Here is a 13,527-nt window from a genome sequence, read left to right on the forward strand (position 1 = left end):
TAGAGATTAGGAAAAAAAAAGACATATGACATTAGTAACAAAAACAGTCACTTGTTATTTTAAGACATGAAGGTCAGCTGTTCTGGAACAGTTCTTGCAAGAATACTGAAGTATTGTCAAGTGCATTTGCAAAACCCATCAAGCACTATGATTAAACTGCCTCTGATGAAGACGTTCCCAGGAAACCAAGATGAAAACACACCTTTGCGAACCTCAATCTATTCTTATTTATGATTTGTAGTTGCTTTTTTTGGTAGATAAATAATAGATGAAAAATTTTCCAGGTTTTTCTATCAATGTTTTTTCCTCTCTAAAGGCATGGATATATTACAAGATTGTGTAGCCAGGATTCATCTCATGCAAATTAGAGTAGTTTAGGGAGACATCATTTTCACACATGGATTGGCAATTGGAGAGTCCAGACCTTAACCACATTTAGCATCTTTGTGATGTGCTGAAGAAAGCTTTACACAGTCTGTCTGTCTATCTATCTATCTGCATGTCTATTAACAAAAACGTCTTGGGTTTACTTTGCTGTAACCCTGTTCCCTGAAAAGGCGGGAACGAGATGCTGCGTGAAAACGCTATGGGAACATCTTTTCGTGTTGCCGGTTGTGAAGAACGTGTGTATCAAACACGCCAAATTTTAGCTTATATAACCTCGGTCAGGTGACGTCATCTGATGAGACGCACATGCAGGTTATAGATAGAAGTAAACCAGTAAGATTTCTCAGATCGATTTTGTCTGAAGGGGCATCTGGTCAGGTAGGCAGTGTGGCATTGGAGCGCAGCATCTCGTTCCCGCCTTTTCAAGCAACAGGGTTACAGCAAAGTAACCCGAGACGCTTCCTTTCAAAGGCTACACTTGATGCTGCGTGAAAACGCTATGGGAACGAGAATACCAACACCGCCGCACTGCAAGTGTCTGGACCCCAAGGTTGTGTGGCGTGTGCGCACAAGGCCGAGAAGGTCTTAGAACTATCTCTGGGAGGCTGACTCGAGGACCCATGAGCCCAGAGTAGCATGAATATTCAGGCTATAAAAATGCAAATGTGTGCAGAGAGGACCAACCTGCCGCGTCACACACTTGCTGCAGGGGAATACCTCCTGCTAGTGCAGTAGATGAGGCCATCCCCCTGGTTGAATGAGTCCTGATTCCTAGAGGTGAAGTGATTGGGGCTTATAGGAGAGGGCAATAGCATCTCTCAATTCAATTCAATTCAATTCAATTTTATTTATATAGCGCTTTTAACAATGGTCATTGTCCCAAAGCAGCTTCACAAAAAAAAATTAAAGATTTTTTTTTTTTTAGAAAAGAAAAGAAAATATTTGGAAGTGTGTATGTGTGAGAAAAATGTGTCTAGATAATAATGAAATGAATGAAATGTCTCTGATGAGCAAGCCAAGGGTGATGGCGACAGTGGCAAGGAAAAACTCCCTGAGATGGCAATAGGAAGAAACCTTGAGAGGAACCAGACTCAACAGGGAACCCATCCTCATCTGGGTGATAACAGATAGAAATAACATCAAGTGTGTTGTGCAGGTGAAAGTTCAATACATCAGAAGTTGTGTAGATTCAGTTCAGCAGTAGGTGCAGAGGGCAGATGGGGTCAGATCACTGGAAGCACAGGAGCAGGATGTGTAGCTCCAGCCATCATAAAGCAGAATCTAGCTAAAGCAGGTCCTTCTCAAGATGCCTTAGAAACCTCGCAGGGTTGGCCTTTGTCTACTGACCTTGTCTACACTCTCACCCAGTGTAGTGGCGGCTGCCCCCCCGGTTGCGGCCCCAAAACATGTAAAAGCTGCTCTGACTTACGCCACTGGCTGATGCGGTGGACGTAAATCTGGAGAGCATGTACTGGACACAGTAAGTCTCTCCTGCTCCGAAGCTGTAAAAGGCGGAGGACAGAAGCCTTCAAAAACAATAGGGTGCATGTTGAGAATGGAACTTTCGGAAGAAAGTTCAGTGAGAATGCAAAATGGCCCTGACTAGCCCAGGGGCAAAGTCTAGGCAGGATGGGGAGACTGACAGATCTCCAATCCTCTCAGAGAGGTAACGGCCCTTAGAAAAACCATCTTAAAGGTCAGAAACCTGAGGCACTGACTCTAGTGGTTCAAAAAAAAAGGGTGTAAATTGGCTCTTCGAGCACGAAAGATAAAACCCACAAAAGGGACCGTGTCACAGTAACCCCACCAATCAGGACGTGGCAGGCTAAAATAGCAGTTACGTACGTCCTGAGGGTACTAGGGCACAAGCCCGAGGACAATTTTTCCTGCAGAGACTCCAGCACTGAAACATTTCGGCAGTGGACTGGGTCTACCTGCTTCGTCATGCAGCAACTTTCAAATACATTCCATTTGAGGGCATAAGCTCTTCTAGGGGAGGGAGCCCTAGCACTTAAAATAGTCTTAATTATGCTGGCTGGAAGACCAGCTTAGTTGGGCCCGTTCAGGGACTGAACGTGAAGGTTCCAAAACTCAAGCCGGGGATAAAATATCGTCCCCTGCACCTGAGACAGAAGATCCCACCTCATTGGAATCACCCATGGTGAGCCGCTAAGGAGGAATATTAGGTCCAAGAACCACACTCTGGTCGGCCAACAGGGCGCTATCAATAAGAGGCGCAAACACTGTAGATGGACCCTCGCCAAGACTCCTGGGAGCAGAGCTATCAGGAAAAGCCCATAAAGGCGTAACCAGGGCCATGTACGGGCCAAGGCGTTCAGACCAGGGGTAGCTGGAAGAGTCAGAGAGTGGTTAAGGGGACATTTGCTGATCTTTCGAGGCAAGGAGGTCCACCTCTTCTACCTGAAATCTCTCCCAGATTGACTGACTATTTCGGGGTGGGGTTTCCATTCCCCGTGTGTCAGAGATTGACTGGCCAGTACAACTGCTCCCACATTCACATGCCCTGCAATGTAAATCGCCCTGTGGGACAGGAACCTGGTGTGCTAGCTATTTAGCGGCGCGAGCACAGTCCGCCCTGGCGATTAATATATGAGACTGCCATAGTGTTGTCCACCCGCACTAGGACATGGTATCCTCTCAACTGCTGGAGGAAGTGCTTTAGGGCCAGAAATAGAGCCATCATTTTGAGGCAATTGATGTGCCGCGCGAGAAGATGGCCTCTCCAGCTCCCTTGGGCTGGACGGTCATCTAAGACCGCATCCCAGCCCATGAGGGAAGCGTCTGTGGTTAGCATCTGCGACGACAAGAAGAACTTAGAGTGGAACCCAAAGTCAGAAACTGGGGTCTAAACCACATAGGAAGGGTACGAAGCACCTGGCGCGTAGCCTTTATTGGGGATTGGCCCTAGAGTGAAATCCCCTGGTTCTTAGCCACAACTGAGATGCTCTCATGTGCAGAAGGCCCAAAGGTGTCACCGTGGATACAGCTGCCATATGAGCTAAGATCTCTGAAAGTGATGGTCACTTTCTGGTCTAGCTTGATTTCCTTGAGGGTGTTGAGAATGGATTCGGCACGAGCGGGGGACAGCTGTGCCTGCTTACGATCAAATCCCATGTGACACCCAATATGTTGTCCTCTGAACAGGAAAGAGCACGCTTTTCGTGGCGTTGAGTCTCAATCCTAAAAAACAAAGATGAGCTAGGACGACATGCTGATGTCAAAGCGCTAGCTACTAAGACTGGGCCAGCCAGTCGTCTATGTAATTCCAATACAGATGCCCTGGAGTCGTAAGCGCCAGAACTACATCCATGCATTTTGTACTGTATATGTGCAGGTGAGAGAGCTAGATCAAATGGAAGGACCCGATACTGGTAAGCTTCGCCCCCGAAAGCGACCTTAGGAACCTCCTGTGTTGTGGCAATATTTCTATATGAAGTAAGTGTCCTTCAATCGATTGTTCCAAATCAATCGCTTGGTAGGATTTGAGAGCAATCACTTTGACAGTCCACATTTTAAAGCTGTATTTATTTATTTTAGATAGCGGAAAAGCCCACGAAAATCTAAAAATTGGACGTAGCCCCTCGTTCCTCTTGGGAACCAAGAAATACAGACTGTAGTAGCCTGACTCACTGTCTGGTAAGGGAACATGTTCCATGGCCCCATTCCCCAGCAACTGTCAGCAGATGCATACTTTCCGGTTTCACGGAAGTGAAGACCACGCCGTTGAAACACGGAGGGTGATGTGAGAGTTTCTCTCTACAGTGCTTAGTACCCAAGGAGATATGCTTGGCAGTAGTTTCCACGCTGCCAGTTTCTCTGAAAGGGGCAAAAGTCTCGGCGGCTTGGTTAAACGGGGGGGGGGGTGGTTTGATGTTAGATGTTCAGCATCCTGAAACATGGCAGGAAAAACCACTTTATTGAGATAAACACTTTATCGGAGACTGGTGTTGCCCGAAACACCAGTGGTGGCGGGTCAAAAACACCGACCTCCACGCTCAGAGAACGCCAGGGAGAACACTTCATTCTCGAAAGGAATTCTGCGTGCCTCTCCCCATTGGGGGGCCATGGTCCTGAGCACATGAACCTCAGGGCTACTTTGTGAAAAAGACAATATGCCAGTCTGAGCTCTTTTAAGGCGGATTGCGAAGCGCGGCGCGACGCACCCCAATCTTTACGATGGGTGCCCGGCTCAACAACACTCTCCTTGTGTGTTTCACACCTTGCAAGAGTCAGACCCGGTCGAGACTGGGTGGCCGACAGTCCCGACTCTTGAGCACGGTGGGGAAGGAATTTCCGAAGGCTTGTTATATAACTTCGCCTCATGAACCTAGTGGCGAACGAGTTAACGACATCGCCAAACAGGCCAGAAGGCGAAATAGGGGCATCAAGGAGAAATGCGCGATCCTATGCTTGATGCCACTGAGATTCAGCCACAAGTCTGTGGCCCGGCGTTATTCCAGAACGCCCTATCTTGAAAAGCCCCGCCAGTACTCAAGTCTCTAAGCAAGTCAGCCTGGTAGACCTGCAAAACCATCATGGTGTGCAATGGAGCACCAACGAGACCTGCTGCCTGAAAAGCTTTTCCCTCCAGGGAAAATAAGTCTACACAGCTTGAAAGGAAGTATTAGCTTTTCAGGGAGGATGATGTCCCAGGAGAGAGATAGCCTGAAAGCGTCTCTTCTATCTGGGCATCATCATATAACCCTGCGCTTCCACCTCAACTATATTTAAACAAATAAATAAGTAGATGGCAGGAAAACACAGGATAAATACAGCTTACTCCATGAAAGGGTTAACTCATATGGAGATTGCTAAGAAAAAGGGAGAGAGTGTCGTTGAGGCTCCGCCCCCCGGCCACCCGACAGAACCTGCCGTCTAATATTTTTTATTATTATTATTTTTTTAAGTGCTTGGTTGCTATTTCCATCTCTGCGGAGCGAGAGAGAATGTTTATCCTTGCCCATTCACAAGAAGCGCGGCGCGCGCTTGCGTGTAAAGTGTAGAGATCGCCCTCCGATATGTGTTTATTTGACACGGAGGGATATTTCAATTAAAACTCTGCCATATCGGTAAGTTAAACACTTTCTTATTTTGCTGGTTTAAATACAGACGCATACACAACACAACAAGGTCAGTAAAGACAAAAGATCTGAGGAATGTTTCCGGTTCACTCCTATTTATAACCTGCAAGTTCGTCTTATCAGATGACATCACCCGACCGAGGTTATATAAGCCAAAATTTGGCGTGTTTGATACACACATGCTTCACAACCAGCAACATGACAAGATGTTTCCCATAGCGTTTTCACGCAGCATCAAGTGTAGCCTTTGAAAGGGAACTACCTGGGTCCACAAAGGCATACACTTCTGCTGTCTTGTCACTTTTCTTGGACTTATTTTAACAGGTACTATGGAGAGAATGCAATTGTCTCTAGCCCCAGCACAGGCGCTTGTTTCATGACTCACTGTAGCAGGCAAGGTATTAACTGTTTTAGTTTCTCCAACTTTTACCATTACATGAGCTGTGTCTTGTGCGGCTACAGTATGTGTAGCATGCGAGGATGTTTCCTTGAGCACGACTGACATGTGATTCTTCTGGTGCAGTCTTTGCTTAAATGTTCTTTTACTAAACATCCAAAGCAAAATCCATTCTTTCTCAAAAAGTCCAATTTGTCTTTATATGTCTTAACGTTGAACTGGTAGAATTCATCTAAGGTATGACTTTTCTCACAGAAGGTGAAGGTATGCATTCACCTTCAGAGCTTCATCTTTTTTCTCCAAATGCAATGACTTCAGTTTTCTCCTTGTTTAATTGAAGGAAATTCTGGCACGTCCAACTGTTAATTTCATCAATGCATTGGCAGAGCGAGTCTATGGGGCTATAATCATTTGGAGATAAGGCAAGGATTTTGCAGGCAGTTGACTCCACTTGCCTTCTCTGGTGTTAATCATTTCGTGAAGCTTTTCTTTGAAACCTTTTTAGACGAGCGCCCTCACACGCTCAGGCAGCGCTAAAGGCAGCGTTGTCATCGTCGTCTGCCATAGTGAATTTCAAAGCAGGCAAATCCTTACTTTCGGTTTCAATTACTTATCAACCCTGCGTGTTCTTCCAAGATTACCTTTAAAACTTTAAAACTTAAAAAAAAAAAACAGAATCATAAAAATGAAATATGGCTCTTACACCGACTGTAGTAGCCTGACTCTTTGTCTGGTAGGGGAACCTGTTCTATGGCCCCTTTTCCCAGCAACTTTTGTCAGCAGATGCACCCTTTCCGGTTTCACGGAAGTGGTCACCACGCCGTTGAAACACGGAGGGTGATGTGCAAACTGAATCCTGTAGCCTTTTCCTACAGCCTTTAACACCCAGGGAGATATGCCTGGCAGTAGCTTCCACGCTGCCAGTTTCTCTGAAAGGGAGAAAGTCTTAGCACATCGGCTCCACGGGGCGGGGGGTGTTGGTGGTTCGGCATCCTGGAGTACAGCAGGATATGACCGAAGGACTAATCTGACTAAAGAAAACCGATGTTGTCCGAAACACCAAAGGCGGCGGAAACTGAACACTGACCCCCTGGGGGTGCCAGGGAGGGCACCTTCTTATAGGAAAGAATGTTACGTGCCCCTCCCCTGGCTTCAGGATGACTTCTTCGAAAAGAAGACAGTGCGGCGATCTGACCTCTTTGAGGCAGCTTGTGAGGGGCGGCGAGCTGTACCCCAGTCTTTACGAGGCGGTGCCTGGCTGCTGATGCTTTCCTTCTGCGCCTCCCGTTTGGCAAGAATCATGTCTGATTGAGACTGGGTGGCCGACAGTCTCGACTCTTAAGGACGGTGTAGGAAACATTTCCCAAAAGGAAATATAGCCTAGCCTTCCGAAACCTGGTGGCGACGGAATTAACAGCGTCGCCAAACAGGCCGACAGGTGAGACAGGGGCATCAAGGAGGAATGTTCACTCCTTATCCTTGATGCCTGTCAAATTTAACCACAGGTGCCTTTCTGCGGACACCAGGAAAGCCATAGAATGGCCGATAGCACGGGGCCGAGCCTGACGTAATTTTGTAAGTGCTATCTCATTCACGGTGCCGCTCGTGCTCAAATCCTTTAGCAGATCGGCCTGGTTCGCCTGCAAGACCGCCATGGTATGCAAAAAACGCGTCGGTCTGACCTGCTGCTTGGAAAGCCATTTCTACCAAAGAAGAAGACGTTCTACACGGCTTGGAGGGAAGTATTGGCTTCTTTAGTGAGATTGATGTCCCAGGAGAGAGATCTCTTCTATCTGGGACATCACCGTATAACCTTGTGCTTTTGCATTATGGATATTTGCATAAAACGAAGTCGATGGTACAAAAATACAGGATGAATAGGGCTTGTTTCAAGAATTAATTGTTAATTTTTTGTTTTGCTTATGGCCATACTGTATGTGTACATGTAAATGGACGGATATGTATGATGACGTATAACAGTCTAATCATTATATCTCATTGAGCTGAACTCAACATGAGGTCAGATATTTTGGGTCATTTGTAAAACACACATTTATGACATCAGCACTACCAATAACACACTCTACACATCCTACACATCCACATATTCTTCATTTTTGCCAGAAAAATGTGGAAATTATCTACCAAATGACTGTTTCACCAATCAGACATAGCAACAATAATCACATGGTCTAAAAACTTGGTCTAAGTAACACACACCCTACACTGCCACACACTATCTATACTGTACACACATATAGTACACACACATACTGTATACACATCCTACACACACACACACACTACACCAAGTCTTTTTTGGCCGCGCCCTCAAATGGGAGTCCTCTATGATGGCTGGATGGCTTTCCATGGCTGGGTACGGGGGCTGTGACCTCTAATCTCCTAACAGCCTATTCCTCCTCAGCGACAAGGTTACAGAATCTGGCTCCGTTCGAGAATTGCAGAGCAACAGGAGCTCCGGCAGTGAGCTCACAGCTGTCCTTGCTGTGTGAGATTGATCACCAGCCGGTGCCTCTCCCTCAGCTCCGAGCTCACAGTTGTCACTGACACTGCCAAGTAAGACCCCGGCACCATTCAGGACACAACCCAAGATCTGTTCCCATAATTCTGCACCAGTGTAACAGGTTCGACCCTCTTTGCATGGGTGGCAGCACAGACACATGGACATAAAGCAAGGTCTTACAGAAGAAAGGGTCTTTTTTTTTATGGGAAAGAAAAGGATAAAAGGGCAGTGAAGGTCCTGGACCCTCTCAGCTCTTTCTAGGCGCAGTCGACAGATGTCCAGGAGAGACTCCCGCCTGTGTCATCTCCTTTTATTCTTCCTCCCTGTGTGTCTGTGTGTATATATGTATATATATATTTATATTGGAGCGTTTTATTATTGGAGCCGGAAAGGATGGTGGAGAGACGAGTGAGCTTCCTTGCTGCCCAATGCAAATGGCTGGGAGTATTTTATTTAACATAGCACAAAAAGTCACACAATCACACATTCAACACAGATCAACAAGACACACTTTTAACTCACACACACACACACACCCTGGCCGAAGCCACTAACCCAAACACCTTTCCTCGACAGGGTGAACACCTAACAACCCCTCCCGCAAAGCATGATGGTTACTAGTCCCAAAACCCCGCCCACGCCACAATATATATATATATATATATATATATATATATATATATATATATATATATATATATACATACATACAGGTCCTTCTCAAAAAAATTGCATATTGTGATAAGGTTCATTATTTTCTGTAATGTACTGATTAGTGTAATGTACATTAGACTTTCCAACCCAAAATTCCTATCTCGAAAAAATTTCATCCGACCAATAAAAGAAAAGTGTTTTTAATACAAAAAAAGTAAACCTTCAAATAATTATGTTCAGTTATGCACTCAATACTTGGTCGAGAATCCTTTTGCAGAAATGACTGCTTCAATGCGGCGTGGCATGAAGGCAATCAGCCTGTGGCACTGCTGAGGTGTTATGGAGGCCCAGGATGCTTCGATAGCGGCTTTAAGCTCATCCAGAGTGTTGAGTCTTGCGTCTCTCAAGTTTCTCTTCACAATACACACGGTTGTGTTTTGAGTCACAATATGTTTAGAGTTAATTAGTTGATTCAGATGATTAGGTTAATAGCTCGTTTAGGAAACCTTTTCATGATATGCTAATTTTTTGAGATAGGAATTTTGGGTTTTTATAAGCTGTATGCCAAAATCATCAATATTAAAACAATAAAAGGCTTGAACTACTTCAGTTGTGTGTAATGAATTTAAAATATATAAAAGTCTGATGTTTATCAGTAAATTACAGAAAATAATGAACTTTATCACAATAAGCAAATTTTTTAAAAAGGACCTGTATATAAACATGCTCGCAAGTGCATGAAAATCAGCATGCAGGATGGAAACTGCTGCTATTAGGATGCCTGAGAGTTTAGAGATTAAACGACGAAGAAAGCTGTTAGCCACCCACTCTCGCACACGCTCTGATTCTTACAGTTCATATTTTTTTAAAGGGTCTTCTACCACAGCCCTTTTTAAGGCGGAAAAAACCCCACCGTGTTGCCTCAGCATGTTGGCCCCCTTCTCTCCCAGAGACTCGACTGTCACCATGTTGTTTTCCCAAGGGAGTCAGTTAGGGGCATTACATCACAAGTAAGTATACTTGTACATGGAATCTGGTATTCTATTGTATTAATTCTGGTGTGTGGAAACTTGCTATATTGTTTTGTATTCACAAAAACACTACAGGGAAATTCTGATTCTATCATTATAGGTTATAATATAGTATATTAATATAAATATTTGTTATTTTGGGGTAGATGTTATAATGTCATAATTGTTCTATAAAAGGGGTCTTGAATTGCATATAGAAATAAAAAAAATGCATTCATGTTTTGTCCTATGGGAAAAACCGGACTTTATATAATTGAAGTCCTGCTGCTAAAACTACTCATTGCTTACTTTCTTGGAATTGTGATGTGACATAGTCAAATACATCAGAACAAGAACAAATCTGCAGTGACTTTCAAATGGTCACACCTGAGCCCCACTCAATTCATTACCCTTATTAGCATTCTTATTCAAACCCCATAGGAAATTCTTCAGAAAATCGTGTGGCCTAAACCTGTGGATGATGAAGACAATGATGATGACATGACTGTCGAGAGAATGAGTGTCATCACAGGATATATGCGAAGCTTTATTGAGGAAGGTATGGGTTTATTTGTGCTACTTGCATTGCAAATGTTTTTTCACTTACAAATTTAAGTTTCTGTTGTTTAATAACATTTACTGTAGCCTTGTTATATAAATGTTACTTAACCCAGATTAAAGTAATCTGTCATCATATTGCACAATACTAAGATAGATGTCCAATCCAAAAGACTCAGAATGCTGCTTTGGGTCGATGGCTCTTTGCAGTTCTGTTATTTCATTGTCTGTTAATGAAATGTCAAGCACCAGAACATGAACCGACTGTCTCTTGATTATCTCCGAAACAAATGAGCTATTTGCTACCAGAAAGACATCAAAAATGTATTTTGGTATGAGATTGTCATACAAATTAAATAAAAACAATTCATTTTTGTACACAGTTTATAACTTTAAGTCCTTTTATGTTAGCTAGTTGAGGGAGAGATATACTGTAACAACGCCTTTTAACGGTTTTAATGGTGCCAAAACTCAGACTGAAAGTAATAACTAAGGGGAAAGCATTAAGCTTGTATCTTCATTTTTGACAATTAATTAGTTTCTTTCTATAGCTACATTACCAAAGTGTATTATTATTTCCTTAAATTATTTAACTATATTAACAACAACGCAGGACAAAAAAAAGTAAAAGACACTGTAGCACTGTTTCATGTTTAAAGTGTACAGGCGACTTGTAAAATGATTTTATTAAAAGTATGGGACTGTAGTGAGTCTGAATTTGGGATGAAACAGAACCTGCAAAGTGGGTTTTTAAGTCACAGATTGTATGATTTTTGGATCAGAAAAAAAACTGGACGCAAGTATCATTTTGCTTGCATTTATTACTTAAGGAAGGTAAAGGACAGGTTACATAAAGGAAAATCTTCCCAGAGTCTTAAATAAAAACAATATTCTAGATGGTTATACATTAAAATCAAACATTCAGTACCTAATTGTTGCATTTAAGTGGAACAACATGATTTATGTATGTATTTATTTATTTCATTTAACTTTTTATTAAACAAATAAAAGAAGGTAAGGTGGCACAGACTGCTAGATAATCACTTTACTGTTGCAGTGGGGTGTAAAAAAATTATGATGATTTGAGTGAAATAAAGTATGTAAGCTCTCTATTTTAATGGTGCAGTCTGAAGCCCTGGATGACTAAGTTGATAATTTTCCCTTGTACTGAAGTTAACCTAAATTGTGGAAACTTATTTTACTAAATACTCATCCACCCACCAAAACATAAATGAAATTCTAGCATGAAGTAATAAAAATACAATCCATATTGTAGGTTGAATGATGCGATTTTTGTAGATGCTGTAGCTCCTCCATCCCATCAATACCATGAGTTGAAAGCCACCAGAAACAATTTATAATAAAACACTCTGTTCCTGCTTTTTACTGCTAAAGCAAAACATAAATGCTATTTATAATGTAAAATTCCAGACAAATCATAGCAAAAACCATCACCAGTTATATATAATGTAAGATTCTGGACAAGTCATATTTTCTGTGCTACACACTATGTGCTACCATGCCTTAAATTAGAAATGTTATGAATCATCCGTATTTTGTCAGATAAATATTATGCAAATGTATTCCATATTAATTACACAGTATACATGTGCACATCCCGTGGAGAGCTGGTATTGGCCATTGTTCCATCAGAGCTAGCACTCATGCTGAAGTCTAATAGAGAAGTTTTGTGTCCAGACTTGAAGTTGTACTTGTCTCTATTGTGTTAGAGATTAAATTGTTAGAATATCCACAGGCATAAATCGATTATAATACCTTTAACCTTCTTAAAACTTTATACTGACCTGAAATCTAGATGACTTTTACAGAACCTTTTATAATCTTCCATTTGGTTTGGTTTTTTGTGGCATTATAAAGAGTGCTTGTAATTGACGAATTAGATGGAATGGTGTCATTGGCACTAAACTCAAGGCTGGCATACGTCCCAATATAATTTGAATCCTTCCTAAAAGTCACATTTGTACATACAGGTTATTTTTTTTAATCAATAAAATTAAAGTTTAAAGTAATTTCTTTATACATTAACTCTCACCTGAATTTATAAATTTCCATGTTAATGAAATTTGAAAACTTTAATTGGCAAAAGGGTTTAACCTGTAAAAGAGAACTTGATCTAAATGATATTTTTTTATAAACACAGACAGACCTAAAATATATGAGAAATAGGTGGGAAATTAATTCTCTAAAGTGTTATCATGCTATAGAACCGACAAACATCCTCTTATTTAAAGGAATAAATTGAATTGTAAGTGACATCATGATAACTTAAACTGTAATTACTTACCTTACTGGTGATTGAGTTAGCTTTTGAATAAAAATCTTTAGATGAGGTATTGGTCAGTGATTTAATAAAGAATTTGTTGATCCTGAAGTATACATTGATCTTTACTGAAGTGTTTGTTGAAGAGTTGTCAGTTGTGTTTTGAGTCGAATTTGTGTTCGCTGTTGAGTTGTCGGTTGTGTTTTGAGTCGAACTTGTGTTCGCTGTTGAGTTGTCGGTTGTGTTTTGAGTCGAACTTGTGTTCGTTGAGGAGTTGTCGGTTGTGTTTTGAGTCGAACTTGTGTTCGTTGAGGAGTTGTCGGTTGTGTTTTGAGTCGAATTTGTGTTCGCTGTTGAGTTGTCGGTTGTGTTTTGAGTCGAATTTGTGTTCGCTGTTGAGTTGTCGGTTGTGTTTTGAGTCGAATTTGTGTTCGCTGTTGAGTTGTCGGTTGTGTTTTGAGTCGAATTTGTGTTCGCTGTTGAGTTGTCGGTTGTGTTTTGAGTCGAATTTGTGTTCGCTGTTGAGTTGTCGGTTGTGTTTTGAGTCGAATTTGTGTTCGCTGTTGAGTTGTCGGTTGTGTTTTGAGTCGAATTTGTGTTCGCTGTTGAGTTGT

The 13,527-nt window shown here is 42.3% G+C and overlaps 1 long non-coding RNA gene across 1 annotated transcript; it reads right to left on the reverse strand.

The window, feature by feature from the left end:
- Nucleotides 1-12,045: 12,045 nt before the first annotated feature.
- Nucleotides 12,046-12,747, reverse strand: LOC128508293 (uncharacterized). Its single transcript, XR_008355893.1, has 3 exons — nt 12,686-12,747; nt 12,438-12,598; nt 12,046-12,350 (listed from the first exon to the last, which is right to left on the reverse strand). It is a non-coding gene; the product is annotated as an uncharacterized LOC128508293 (long non-coding RNA).
- Nucleotides 12,748-13,527: the final 780 nt, after the last annotated feature.

The sequence above is a fragment of the Clarias gariepinus genome, chromosome 20 (genome assembly GCF_024256425.1).
Source record: "Clarias gariepinus isolate MV-2021 ecotype Netherlands chromosome 20, CGAR_prim_01v2, whole genome shotgun sequence".
NCBI classification, from domain to species: domain Eukaryota; kingdom Metazoa; phylum Chordata; class Actinopteri; order Siluriformes; family Clariidae; genus Clarias; species Clarias gariepinus.